The sequence below is a fragment of the Acinonyx jubatus genome, chromosome A2 (assembly GCF_027475565.1).
Source record: "Acinonyx jubatus isolate Ajub_Pintada_27869175 chromosome A2, VMU_Ajub_asm_v1.0, whole genome shotgun sequence".
Taxonomy (NCBI): Eukaryota; Metazoa; Chordata; class Mammalia; order Carnivora; family Felidae; genus Acinonyx; species Acinonyx jubatus.
In genome coordinates, this window is record NC_069383.1 from 120,878,480 (window position 1) to 120,892,860 (window position 14,381).

A 14,381-nucleotide genomic window follows, 5' to 3' on the forward strand; every position below is an offset into this window, starting at 1 on the left:
ACTTTCTCCATTTATGTGATTGGGTGGGAAGAGAAAGGTGACAGCACTCTCTACCAGTTCTCTCTCTGCTGGGCCAGTTTGTGGAGGCTTTGTTCCTCTGCACAAGGCTATGGGATACTCTTACACAGCCATAGCTCATTCTGTATCCTAAAAACCAGTGCCTCCCTTTGAGCTTTCTGGGATGTGATTTTTAGGGTGAAAATAGCCAGCAGGCATTTGGAGTTTGGGAGTAAAGTTATAACCAGAGAGAAGTTGGATGTTTGTCTCATAAAGTCTAGTATAGAAGACTTAAGATCTCAAGAGGCATAGAGACAAAATGAAATGAAAGGGCTCAGTGGAGCCAGAGATGTACTACCATAAAACACAGTACAAATGGAAGGTTAACTCTGCCTCTTACTGAAAAATAAGTGACTATCTCCACTATCATCTCCTTGATAACTACTTGGTGATAGTGTCTGAATTTAGTTATATGTCAATACAAAGATGGAACTAACACAAATTGTTATAAGGGCATGCATTAGCAACTCAGTGTTGAAATGATCTCTGCATTATGAACCATAATGATTGAGATGAGGCAGAAAAGTAGATCTCTCCATGGAGGACAAATCAATAACAACTAGGTTTTATGGTCATTATGAACTAATGAAATTACTTACCATCTAAATCTCTTGGAGGATCTTGAACACTCAACATCCGTCACCTCTTTCATGTTAACACCAGCCAGATGTGGCTGTACATAATGGAGATCATGAACAAAAATATTTCATACATGAAGCATTTGCATTCCAAGCAAGAGGGATTTTTAAAGGCATCCCCAAACTAGTATTAAAAAAAAAATTCCATCTGTGGGCAACACAGGTGATGTGCTATCAATTAGCTAGTGCCCTAATTCAAGAGTTCATCTATAATGAAAGGGGATTGTATTACAAGGGAAAAATAAGCAATAGAAAGCAGAAAATAAAAGAAGGTAAACTAAATTACAAGACATTATGTGCCATTTTCACATACATTATATCTTTAACCAAGAGTCACACAGAAATGAAGTAGAGACTTTCTTCCTGTGTGCCCTTTAGCTCTTGGAGCTTGGTGTGTGCCAGTCCAAACATGCCACGCACTAGCACGCCATTCAATTCAGCCACTCCTGAATCCCTGCTTATGTGATTTCTCTCCAGATATTCAAAGCCTTCTGTCATTATCCCCCTTCCTTGACTAAATTCAACACATCTCATCCCTTCTGTGCATAATGCACAGTCTCCTTTTGTCGAACTTCATATTAACTAGTAATTCTGTTTTCTCCAAACTTCAAGTGTACTTTGGAGGAATGGGCAAATGAAAGTCTGAGATTTATGATCTCCCCCCCTTTTTTTCTTTTCTAAGCCACACTGGTTTTCTCTGTTCTTCAAACCCATCAAGGTCCTTCAAACCTCTGGGCTTTGGCTTCCAAAGCTCTTCCCTTGCACTCCCTGTGCCTCCATAACTTTCACTCACCCTTGAGATTTTGGTTGAAATGTCACTTCTTTACGAACGACTTCTCTTAGAATCCTCCATGTAATACTCGCTTTTGGCCTTGTGCACTTCTCTTTCACTGAACTTAATACAGCCATACTTCCACAGGTACTTGTGGATTAATGGATTAATGCTGTTACCTCTATCAGTTGGCAAGCCCCACGTGGGAATGGACCACATTTCATCTGTCTTGCTCACAACTGTATCACCAGCTCACAGAAGACCTGCACAGAGGTGGTGCTGTTGATATTTGCCAAATGACTGAAGTGAGTAACCGTCATGTTCTAAGCACTGTAACAAGCTTTCCCACACATTCTTATAGCAACCCTGTGGATTCATATTATTCCTCCATGGTGTAGATGAGAGAGCTTGGAGGTCAAATAAATTTGAGTCCTTTAACCAAGATCACACAGCCAGTATGTGATAGAGTTGAGATTCATACCCGGGACCATCTCATCTAAGCTCTGTTTTCTTGTGGAATTTCCACAGATGATCATTTAATCATTTTCTGTCTTGTTTCTATTCATTCTCTCTCCCCAGTGAGTCTCAAAACTCACTTGGGATGGAAGTTAACACCATGTACATTTTTTTTTCATCCCCCACATCACCCTTCTAATAGCACTTGATATTCTACATGCATTTAATGAATACTTTTTGATTAATAACACTTCCTTGGCATTAATATCATAAAAGCATCCCCAAATGAGTTCAACTTTCTGTAATAACCTCTCTAAAATAGTAAGGCAGTACATCTCTGATATAATACAGGTTTATAGTCTACTCGTTTCTACCAAACTGCATAGGAAGTAATTTTGTAAAAAATTTTTAGAAAAAACAGTATGACAAAGTGAAATAGATATATGGAAATCCGTTTCCTCTTTCATTCATGGACTATTTGCTAAGTGCATTTTCCATGTGCCAAGTGCTCTTATAGGTGCCAGGGATCCAAGTCTAAGTAAGTCAGAGTCTTTTCCCTCAAGGAGCTGCTGTTGATGGTGTTATTAAAGAGTGAAAATAAATAATCCTAAAGTATATACTTGAAGTGAGGACAAGCAAACGTGTGAGAATCAAGGCCAGTGTGATGAACTCAGCCTGGGGGAAAACCAGAGTGAGTACCTGGTCCTATATACTTCCTAGTTTTAGGTATTGGGTCAATTCCTTGTCTCAGGGTTTTTTTTGTTTTTCTCTTTTAAAGTGGGGATAATACCTCCCAGAGTTGCTGTGTACTCCTCTAAGCACACTAAAAACATGCTATTTATTGGCGTACAAGGGTTGCTGGAGGAGACTAGTGAGGTGGTGGTTCTAGCTATCCCCCAGAAGTAAGAGTACAGATATCTTCAGTTACCCCTAAATGCAGTCACCTATCAATTGGAAAACTTTGATTAGGAAGGTTAAACAGGACAGTGAACGTGAGGTTCTTTGTTAAAATTATTATTTCCAGCTCCCAAAGCATTCAAAGAATAATGAGGCAGTTAATGCATACTCTCAACTTTGTCCTTCAAGTGCATATGACAATTTGCTAGCTGTAACAGGGTAGAGGCTAAGTCATAGCAACCTGTCCCTGTTGTCAGCCTACCAGGGGTCTCCTTAAGGGTTACCTGATTTGGCTTGCCTGGTGATTTTTTCTTGCTTTGTGACTAACCCAGCAGCCAAGAGGACTCTTGGTTATGCCGCATTGGGTTCTCATCTTGTCCCAAACAGGAGCCTTGCAGTTTGGTCAAGAAGCAAGAAAGTGATGTTATGTAGATGATGATACCAAAAATCAATAATATCAATGGTAGCAGCATGATTTATCGAGCACTTACAAGATGCTAGCCATTGTTTTAAGAGTTTTACGTGCCCCCAACTTTATCATATAACACTGGATCCCTCAGAGTTGAAGCTTATGGGTCTGTTAGTTCTGGCAATGTCTTGAATTCAGTTCCTTTTTGGAGAATGGTAGCTCTGAACTGAATCTGTTCTTTCTGGTTAGAAAATGTGATTATATGAATTATGACTTTGGGGCATTGTAATATTTTCAGAGTGAGAAAAGAGAGTGGATACAGAACATAATTTGGAAACAAACAAAAAAGGCTCTAATGTATTCATCTGTCTGCCTTTTCTTCTAAAGCACATAAGCTGATATAAGATTTCTTGAATGTCTGGGCAAATATAAATCTCTCTTGGGGTCTAACACAAAGGTAGACTACTTATGAACTACTGACTTTCCAAACATCTGGTCTGAATCTTGTTGTCTCTTAAAGTCCGTTCACTTGCCTCTGAGTAAGGATCCTTGGAATGCCTACACCATTTAGTCAGAAATGTTAGATTTCAATATAATACCACTCCTACCCATTATTACTGTTTATTTACCTTGGGGTCCAGGAACTGTGCAAAAGGCTATATATGCATGATTTCATGGAATAAGTCCAGTGATTCTGTAAGGCAGGGTCTGTTATTATTTCCATTTTATAGATGAAGATACTGAGGTTCACTGAAATGACTCCAGACCACAGAGCTAAGATGCAGTTTTGGAAGTAATTCCTCTCAACTAAGTCCTGTCTAGTTATCCACTCTCTTTGCCCTGCTTTGGGCTATACGTCCTATAACACTTATGGTAGTGACTCACATTGTTCTGATGTATCACCTGCATGTCAGAAAGATCCCTTAAAGCAAAACACTCTTTAGAAGCAAATCTTAAATAGTTTTCATTATTGCTAGCAGTTTTAAGCTCTTGTAAAAAATCATTCAATACTTTTCATAAGATTCAGCAATCTGCAAATATCCAAGACAGTAACTTTCCTCAAAATTAATCATTTTACTTCTGTCTTTTTTCCGTGTAACAAAAAGATGCTTTTTGGTTTTCAGAAACCCTCTAAATTCAGACACTGATGATATAACAATACGCAGTGTGATGGTAATGGTTAGGAGAATGCAATCTTTAGGTATTTCGGCTCATTAAAAATATTTTTAACTTAAATATGACTTTAAAATATGCTGTTAATAACACCAATATAATTTTAAAGAATAATTCAGTGATTGGATAAATAAAAATACCAAAGTTGACTCAAAACTTAAATAATAAAATAGGGGCACCTGGGTGGCTCAGTTGGTTGAGCGTCCAACTTCGGCTCAGGTCATGATCTCACGGTTTGTGAGTTTGAGCCCTGCGTTGGGCTCTATGCTGACAGCTCAGAGCCTGGAGCCTGCTTCGGATTCTGTCTCCTTCTCTCTCTGCCCCTCCCCCACTTGTGCTCTGTCTCTGTGTCTCTCAAAAATAAATAAATGTAAAAAAAAATTAAAAACAAACTTAAATAATAAAATACATCATGTTTTATTTTATAGAAACTCTACTTTAATAATGGAATTACAGACTTTTTAGGGCCAAATGGGCTATGAGAGCTAGTCCAATCCAATCCTTTTGTTTTATAGTTGCAAATAAAGATGAAGAAACACAGCCCAGTGCTTTAACAGTGCAGGTTCAGAGTCAGACAGGCCCAAGTTCACATTCTTGCTCTGCCACTTACCAGCTCTGAGACTATCTGTCATCCACAGTCACAGAGCCAGTTCTTGAAAGCACCTTGCCTAGGAAGCAGGGCTGCTGTAAACTGAGCATTCAAATAAAAGACTTTCACGTCTAAAGCAGATGCTTATTCATTCATTCATTTGACAAATATTTACTGAGTACACACTACCATGACCTTGGGCAAGTTACTTGTTTTGTGCCTTATTCCTGAGCTGTAAAGTGGGTATCCCCGTTATACAGTTTTTGCAAGGATTAAATGAGTTAATGCATAGAAGCTGCATGGGATGTTCCCGGCACAGTGGAAAGGCACACACAATGTTGGGTATCATTACTTTTCTCCTACTGTTACTACACTCTGTGTTAGGTAATCTAGTGGGGCTCTGGGGATATAATTCAGGAGCCCTATGTAATATTTTCCTCCTAATTACTAAAGCATCTCTTGTGTATGGAGTGAATCGCTCACTCCATTGTCACTCCTGAGGGTGAAGCTGCTTGTAAGCTTATTTACAAGGGTTCTATTTTGACAGTGCTATCCTTCAAGCATGAAGGGAAAAATATCTCACCTGCATTTGCTCATGTACTTTGTGTTTTTTCCTTCAGATGGCTTTGAAGACACTCAAGTTTTTCACCTGGTTTCCCAGGTGAGAAATGATGAGTTTGTGAGTATGTGAGGAGGTTGGCTGGGATTCCAGAGACAGGTTGTCCCCACAGGACATAGCAGAACTAACTAGTCCTTTGGGAGTGTTAAACTTTACATGTAGTCCTTACTGCACAGAACCATAATGAGCTGGAAGAACAAGCAGAGAAATCCAGTTAATTGCCACTCCAATGTCTTCAGTGGTTCTATCATGGTTGGATGAGTTACTATAGATTCCATCAGTGTTCTGGACATGAGCTGAAGTCCTATATAACTATAGCACTCATGGAAATCACAGAATTATGAAGGTGAAAAGGACCTTAAATGGTCATGTAGCTTCTCACAAGAGAACGTTACACTATCCTAGAGAAGTGAGAAGTTACATACATCTTTAAGAACTTGAGAGAAGGCTCTTTACAAAGCTCATTTTGATGAACAAGACTTATTATTGAAACAAAAACATACGCTTCTCAGTATGAAATCAAGTATGTCTCCTCTGTTTGTGTGTATGTGTGTGCACATGTGTGTATGTATATACAAAGTTAAAATACCCCTGCCAAACAAAACCAGAAAACCATGCCACTATCACTTTTCTTTTGTAGGCAGAACACCCTCAGTTCTCTTTCATCTTCTGGGCTATCTCATTTTCTTATCCTAGCCATCTTTAGCCTATGAACCTTTCTTCCCAGCTTGTCACAAGTTATTTTTTTAAGCCTCTAAGGTCAGTTTAAGGTAAGACATTAGAGAGAAAGTCTGATTAGTTCTTAGGTGTCTGGGAAACCCAGCTTAAATTTCCCTGCATGATACATTTTAACTGATACATCCCAGGTCCTTGCTCTCCTTGGTAACCCAAGAGCTAAAGTGCTGAGTCACTGTCATATTACCTGTTCTGTCACCACAGTTCAGGAAACAGGCTTGGTACAAGCAAGGAGCCTCAGGTCTTATCCCAGATCCAGTCTTACCCTAGATGTATGATCTTACACAAGTTCAACTTAAGCTAGGAAAAAGAAAATTGCAACCCTTTTTCTTTTACAACTTAGAAATGTATTAAGTGACTTGTCCAAGGTCACACTAAACTGCTCCATGGCTCTGGTCCCTTAGTTATTGAAAAAAGAGAGAAAGAATGATATTTGGTGTCTCAGAATAGTAGAGGTCAAATGAGATACATATTTAAGGACTCTGCAAAATGTGAAGTTGTAAAACATGAGGCACTATTCATTTTGTCAGTGCAGCCCATCTTCTTTTTATGCAGCATGTGCTGTTATGTTTCTTGCAACTGACTTTGATTCTGTTTCTAGCCTCCTCTTCTGCTTGCTCAAGACACTCTGAATTCTAACCAATTCAGAGGCGTCTACCCTCTCTAAAGCAACCATCCCACTCACTGGTGTTCAGTGAGACTAGATTTAAAATGGTCTCCTGCCAAATACTTGTGTTGCAGGTGATAGCCTGTTCTGTAAATTAACCAGAAGGTTTCTTAAAGCCTTTGCCAATGGCCAAGGCCCCTGCTTCTGTACTTTTGTAGCTCACACTTTTGCCATCACAGCACACTTTATTGCACCTGTCACTCTCCTTTCTATAACACCAAATAGACATTAACTCAGGGGCAGAGTCAATGTCTGTTAGAACAGGGTTTGTCAAAACTTTGGTACTATTGACACTGGACCAAATAATTCTTTGTCATGGGGGGACCATCCTATACATTTTAGGATGTTTACCGGCATCCCTGGCTTCTACACATTAGATGCCAGTAGCATCCCCCACCTTTAGTTGTGACAACTGCCAAAGATGTCTCCAAATATTGCCAAGTTCCTCCTGGAGGTAGGGATGGGTGGGGTGGGGAGGTCGAATCACCCCCAGTTAAAAACCCCTGTGCTAGATCTAGCAAAGTGCCTTCTTCACTCTATAACTATTTGTAGAAGAATACGTGACTGATGGAAACAAACTGCTTCTGATGGATTTAATGTACAAGCTGCAGAAAAATCAAGCTAATTTCTTTTGGTTTTAGTACCTCCTATAATGCCTGGCACACAGCTGGGGCTCAGGATATATTCACTGGGTGAATGAGTGTTCCAAGAACATAAACAGCTTCCTGTATCCCAGGTAAAATTATTTCCCTCAAGAAGACCCAGGTGAGGTGATAGGGAATTATCACATTAGGAGGAGAAAATTTTTAAAAGAACAACAAAAAAATCTCTTAGCTGTGAGATTAGAAGCCAGAAAAAATACCTTGCAGAAAAGAGCATCATGGCTATGTTCCCCACACCTTTAGCTCTCCGTCCAATCATGGCATTTAGGGCAGAAATAAAATTCTTTGCAGTGCTAATACTAGACACTTCTAGCATTTCTGCACCTTTGAAACAACTCAGTTAGGGACATGAAGTACCAGGCGGGTTGCAGGACATCTAGAAGGTCACACATTCAGGCATTAGTGTCAGAGCTGGGAAATGAGCCTGCGCCTTCCTGACTCCCTGGACAGTACTTGATTACAGTGATTATTATGGATGCAAATTAAGACTTATTACTATTGTGAAATAACAATGCAGGTTAATGATATTCTTTATTGCCACACTAACATTTTTTTCTAGAGGGGAAAATTATAGGCATGAAACCAATTAAGCAACCTTTCTTTCTTTGTAAAGCTTTTTAGTGTTCCTAAATGAAGATTCTCTCTTTGTGCTTACTGCTTAATAGTGCAAACTGATTTTTTGTCTCTTAGGTCTTGCTGAGATGGATGCTAATACTGGTGCTGTCTTTTTTTCCTGTATGAATTGAAAATGACTACGCTAATACATTATCTCACAAAGGGCAGTCATAAATAGGACGAGCAAATATTTTGAAATGAATATTTAATGGACATTCTCCTATAGAGGTTAGGCATTGTTGGAAATGCCTCCCTTGGAAATCTTTGTTAGCCGAAGTCTCGCAATTGCCCTTTTCTGGACACCACTGAGGGACAGCTCTCCTCCTGTGATTGAAACAAGTGGCTCCAGAAAACAATGGCAGATTAATTTATGTATCCCCCAAACTTTACTTCGTTGTCCTTTACTCCCAGTTCTACAAAACACAAAAACCTTTCCCGTAGAAGGGCGTCATGTCACATGTATATTGTTACTGTAACTATGGGAACCAAAAAATGCCACCAGTGTGTCTGTTTCATACACAAATGAGGGGACAGCTGTGGAGTCCACATGTCTGCCAGTGGTATAATAGATGAGAGGCAGGATGGCCTGGGTCGGAAAATTACTACTCATTTATATTAATCGAAGCTTTCAAATAACATTCCAAACCCTTTGCTATAAAGAGTGTAAATGGAAGGCAATAAGCCACATAAAAGCAGTTTCATCCCATAGCTTTCAAAACTAAGTGTTGTAAGTAGATGCACCAGCATCCTAAGTGCAAAATGATGGAACTTCAGTGTGTATCACTGAAAGTTTAAGCTGAGTTTCTCTGCATGTCAGGGATGACGGTCAGTCTGGTAAGTACAGTGGTTCGATCCAAGTTCAATGTTTGTTAGTTATGGCATTTGAAGCACAGCTTCCTCAAACCCTTTAGCAGTTTCACTGAAAGTTAGTCCTTCCAGAGCTAGTCACTCAACATTATCACGTTACAGGATTGGCAGGGTTAAGAAACAGCTAAGATAACCTAGCTGTGACTAGACAGTAGCTTGTTTCCCAGTTAAATAACTAATAAAATTGCTGATAACATTCTACCTTTGCTAGACCTTTGGAGAATAGTCAAAAAGTAAAAAAGATGTAAGCCTACGTGTTTCTTTTTCAAAAAGCAGTGTAACACAAAATAGTATAGACTTTCATTATTGAATAATATGGGTACCAGTTCTGTAGGTGCCATGGCTCTGGAAACATATACTATAATATTTTATCACGTGTCGTAAATGCAATGTCAATGAACTATTTATTACATGTCTGTCTATGGTTTAACACTTGGAGGCCACAGTCTGTAACAGATCTATAAAATAGGTGAACAGTAATATCCTAAAAGAAAAAATTAAAAAAACAAATTTCATTTGAGAAGACTTGTAGAGCAAAGGGTTCCCTTGGACAGTAACTACTGAATTGTACTCATAGGGTTTAACTTTTGTCTCTATCCTATATTTTAAGCCAAAAACAAGAGAGAATATGGGTTTTCCTGACTTCATCTATATAATTATATTTTCACCCTGAATAAAATATTAATCAAAGCTATATTCATGAGTCAAAGAAACTTCCATTGTTCCCAGAAACCAAAATATGATTCTAAAATGGAATTTGCTTTATCTCCAGATTGGCTTAACCCCAAGTAGATATTCAGCATAATAATTTTGAAAAATTAAATATAATAGTTAAGCAACCTTACATTAGTGCTCAAGTGAATCATTCAAAGAACTATTATTTTGTAGCCTAAAATAAATTTTAAGAAAGCATTATGAAAGTCTAGCAAAAATGACATGCAGATCCTATAATTTACCATATTTTATTTATGATATATGATTATTTATGGTGGCATAAAAAGCCCACCATTCTGTTTATTTATAGTCATACCCAACTGGCTTAGAAAGTAGCACTATAACTCTGTGGAGGCAGATTTTCTTTAGTACCTACCAGTTTGTTGCCATGAGTGTCACTGCTTTAGGATATGTGGTAATTGCTCTAGCAATTCAGGTCAAGAAGCTAGCCTTAGCAGGCCCCAACCAGAGAGAGATCAATGGGTGAGTTTTTCCTTGCTGTTTTTGAATTCCAGACACTATCCAGAGCTCCGTGTGTTATTGTTCAGCGGCAGAGTCTGCAGTTAGATCTGGTCTAAGATTTTATTTAGCACAGTGATTTTTTTTACAATAATAAGTACTTTATTACTTTTATTTGCCAAGGACTATGCTCTAATCTTCCCTTTCATTAGACTGGCAAAGATATCACATAGGCAGGATAATAACCAAAGAGAATTTCTTACAAATGTGAGGCTGTGGTCAGTTTAAAGTTACCAGGTTTGTGTCAAAAATACCTAGATAATTTACAGTAAAATAGTTTACAACCTAATTTAGAAAAGTCAACTGTATTTTATAGTTAACTCTCAAGTGCATAATGAAGACCGAATCTCAGGCTTAAGTCACATATGTGTGTATTCTAATGATTTGTTACTTTCTGACTTCTTGATAGCATTAAGACATAAAATGAAATCTTGGCTTTAACATTTTCTTACTTAAATTTGACTCAATTCAGTTTTCCCCTCCTGGGAAAAATACTGCCTTATGTGTAAAAGTCACTGAACCAGCAAAAATAACTTAAAGGAAACATGTAAAATAGCAGACTAACATCTGTTGTGCACCCCTCCCCCACAAACACTGAGCCCTGAAAACAATGTTGTCTTGGGGTGGGGGGTGGATTTTAATGTCCCTTTCAGTGAATATACAGAATACTGGGCAAGCACTGTTTAGTGAATAGGTTCTTTTTTCTCTTCAACAATGTTTCAGACTGACAAAAGAAGAGGCCAAGGAGGCTGGTTTGTCAGTAGGTATAATCCCAGGGCTCACGTGCAGCCCACACCGCTGGCCTTTTGTTCAGTAGTCGCACTACTCTAGGAGGTGAGCAAGCAGTGGTCTATTAGCTAATGTTAAACAAGGCGGAGATTCCCCTAGTTTGGACTGCCTTCCACTCATGGTTTTGTCCTGTGGCCCGAAAACCCATTAGGTGACTAGGAACATGCCGGTTTCATCACCTTCACTTCTACAAGTTTGATGCCTTAAGAACTAAAATAATTTTGCTTGAACAGTGAACATTCTAGTGAATGTCAATTACAACTGTCTCTTCCTAATTGTTTTAGCTCTGAGGATGGAGAGCAAATGTGAGCCGGAGATAAAATGACTAAAAGGAAAAGAAAAGAAACTCTAAAAGTTGAAAGGGCAGTTCAGTAATCACCTCAAACCACCAGAAGTGGATTAAAGTTACAGCCTACTTCATATAAATATTTTCCTCACTATCCAACTCAGAACATGCAGCTTCAATGTTCCACAAAATACACAGCCAGGTAAAGAGCAAGAAGTACTTTGAGCTTTCAACACAATAGCACTCAGAGAATTTGGCTCTTGAAGGTGTCAGCAAGATATGGAATTCCTAAACAGAAAAACTCACACTGCGCCTTTATTCCATTTTCTTAAGGTCTATTGTTAACTAAAGACTCCTTGTCTTTTCAAATTCCTTCATGTGAATGGATGAGGCCAGACATCTGCCAGGATTCGCTCACATTTGCATGCAAATCAGAGACTTCGGGACGCACATGGCCAAGAAGCCAACAACACCACTTTTACTCTAGATTTATACTGATCAAAGTGCCTTCCTGAACTTTCAACATCTCTAGTTCTAGCTCTTAAAAATGAAGTAATAAGCATATTTGAGTAATGTTATTTAGACTATCGTGCCAAAGCACACTGCCAAACAAAACAACATACCGTCTTTCAGAAAATCCTACAAGCAAAAGCCCAAATCAGCAATACCTGTTCCCGCATTGAATCTAGCCTTTCCTTTACTATGTAGGTCTGGAAATGAAAATGCTAATGGTGACGTGAGATTTAGGGAAGGATCCATTTTCTCGGACTCTTGGCTTTTGCCTGTGTAGTTCAAATGCCTCAAAACTATTCACACCCTGGCCATTCATGCATTCATTCTTTCATTCCCAGGCACTGTATTTGGCCATGGGGATACAGCGGTGAACGTAGCAGGTAAGATCCTCCTCACCCAGAACAGGTACCACCTCCGAGGTTCTCACTCCGCATATCTACCTCGACCCCTTCTAAAGGGTCCCGGGACGGGTTTTCCACCAGTCCTGGGCGCGTGGCGCCGTTTCCGCGGTTGGATCTTTCTTCACCACCCCAGCCTACCAGGCAGGGACTCCCACCGCAGGAGGCGGTCGCAGCAGGTCCCTTGGAAACGCCGAGTGGGGGGCTGCCCACACCCCTCTCCACGCAGCACAGAGGATACTCGCTGGCAAACTTTCCTTGCTCTGACCCCGGCCGAGCGGGAACCCAGCACCTATTTGGTTCCTGGAACGGACCGAGGTTCCCTGACATTTTAGCATCCCTGACAAGCCTCCTGAGGCTGCTACTTCTTCTGGACTCAAAATATGTAGGGTAAGGTCTTTCCCCCAATTATACTGCCCGACCACTGGGTAGGTCCTTCCGAATGCTCGGGCTTCATTACACTTCAGTGCTTTGTGAATTGTGTCCCTTGCTCCTTTCTTTAACAACAAGGCCACCACCAAGACATGCTTCCTCTTAGCTCTTCCCACTACCTGCCACCTTCCTTCCCATCTCTTCCTTTCTCTTTCCAACTCCCCAGACCCCCTTTACGCGCCCTTCTCCGGCCCCAGCTGTCTTACCCGTTCACATCCCAGCAGTCCTCCTTCCTGTGGATCGCCGGGCGACACCCTCCCCCGCGCTGGCCCCTGAAATTCAGCGGGCTCGCCTCCTGTCACTGCCTTTTGCCCATTTCTGCCTCGCCTTCATTCCAAACTGTTACTCTCCCCCATCCCTGTGGGGTATTTTGGGGAGGGGGGCTGGTGGGAAGATGCGAAAAGGGTTACTAGATTGCCATTTCCCCGACTTGGTCATTTTCTCCAGCTCCATGAGCCGCGCCCCCTGATCCCCCGTAGGCCCGCGATCTTATCCCGCAGTTCCCCATACCCTGTGGGGCCCGCCACGCCGCCAAGTTTGCCTCGACTTCCCCTTTGCAGCCGCCCAAACCTTCCGCCACCGCCCGGCTAGGCGAGCGCACTTACCCCGAGGCCCGGCTGGCGGGGTTGTGGGGTGCGCACGGACCCGCCGCGGCAGCAGGAGGAGGAGGAGGACTGCCGGCTGAGCGGCGCCTCCCTCCCAACCCGCAGCGCGTACTGGCTCCTTGGGGGGCTCCCAGCAGAGCACCAAGACAGGAGGCGAGGCAACGACACGAGCAACAGCTGCTGCGCGGGCCTGGGTTCAATCCGACTCTCGGGGGTCGGGGCAGAAGCAGGCAGGATTGGGAAGGAGGGCAGGAGAAGTGGGGTGCAGAGGGCGAGGCAGAGAGAGGCCAGGTCCCGAAGAAGGCGCCCGGGGCAACTAGGGATGCCACCGCGCGGATGCCGCCGCCTGGGCTAACGCCACCAGCCCCTCTCCCCACGCGGAGGGCGCTGCAGGCGCGGGCGCACGGGCCTCGCCTAGCTCTCCGGCTCGCTGCCGGCGCCCTCGGTGCGCCCCGCTTTGTGCTCCCCGCAGCCGGCGTGCACCTGGTGTAAGCAAAAGCGGTCAGCTGATGGGCTGCACGCCTATTGGCTGCTCCGCGGTCTCCTCCCCTCCCGCCCGACCCCCTTCCTAGCCTCCCCCTCCTGGCCTCCAGCCTCCGGCTCAGCCCCTTGCTGGGGCACCATCTGTAGCCCGCCCAACAAAGGCTCAGCGCCACCGGTCTCGGGTGGCCCCGCCGTCGTCCGCCGCCGCGGCCGCTGCAGGGAGCAGTGGGCCGCCGCTTTTTGTCTGAGGGACGGCAGGCTGCGGCTGGGTTAGGGAGGCAAAGCATAGTGCCGTTTCTTAGCAAAAGAAATACCAAAAAAAGAAAAAAAAGAAAAAAAAAAGCACTTGCTGGGAGACCAGTTAGGTACAATGGGGCCCAATCTCTGCGCAACATAGAACTTGGGCTCAGAGACACAGAAGCAGACAAAATTCAACCCGAGAGAGAGCCAAGTTAAAGTATGAAATCTGACCTTCGTCTTAAAATG

At 42.1% G+C, this 14,381-nt stretch overlaps 1 protein-coding gene across 8 annotated transcripts in view; it reads right to left on the minus strand.

Moving 5' to 3' along the window:
* Positions 1 to 13,911, minus strand: part of LRRN1 (leucine rich repeat neuronal 1) — a 35,773-nt gene extending 21,862 nt beyond the window's left edge. For 2 of the 8 annotated variants that reach the window (XM_027042516.2, XM_027042515.2), the window contains exon 1: positions 13,413 to 13,911. The gene's annotated coding sequence lies outside the window, so the exon portion shown is untranslated. The other 6 variants (XM_053219032.1, XM_027042512.2, XM_027042511.2 and 3 more) reach the window with 6 other exon arrangements.
* Between the last annotated feature and the right edge of the window lie 470 nt (positions 13,912 to 14,381).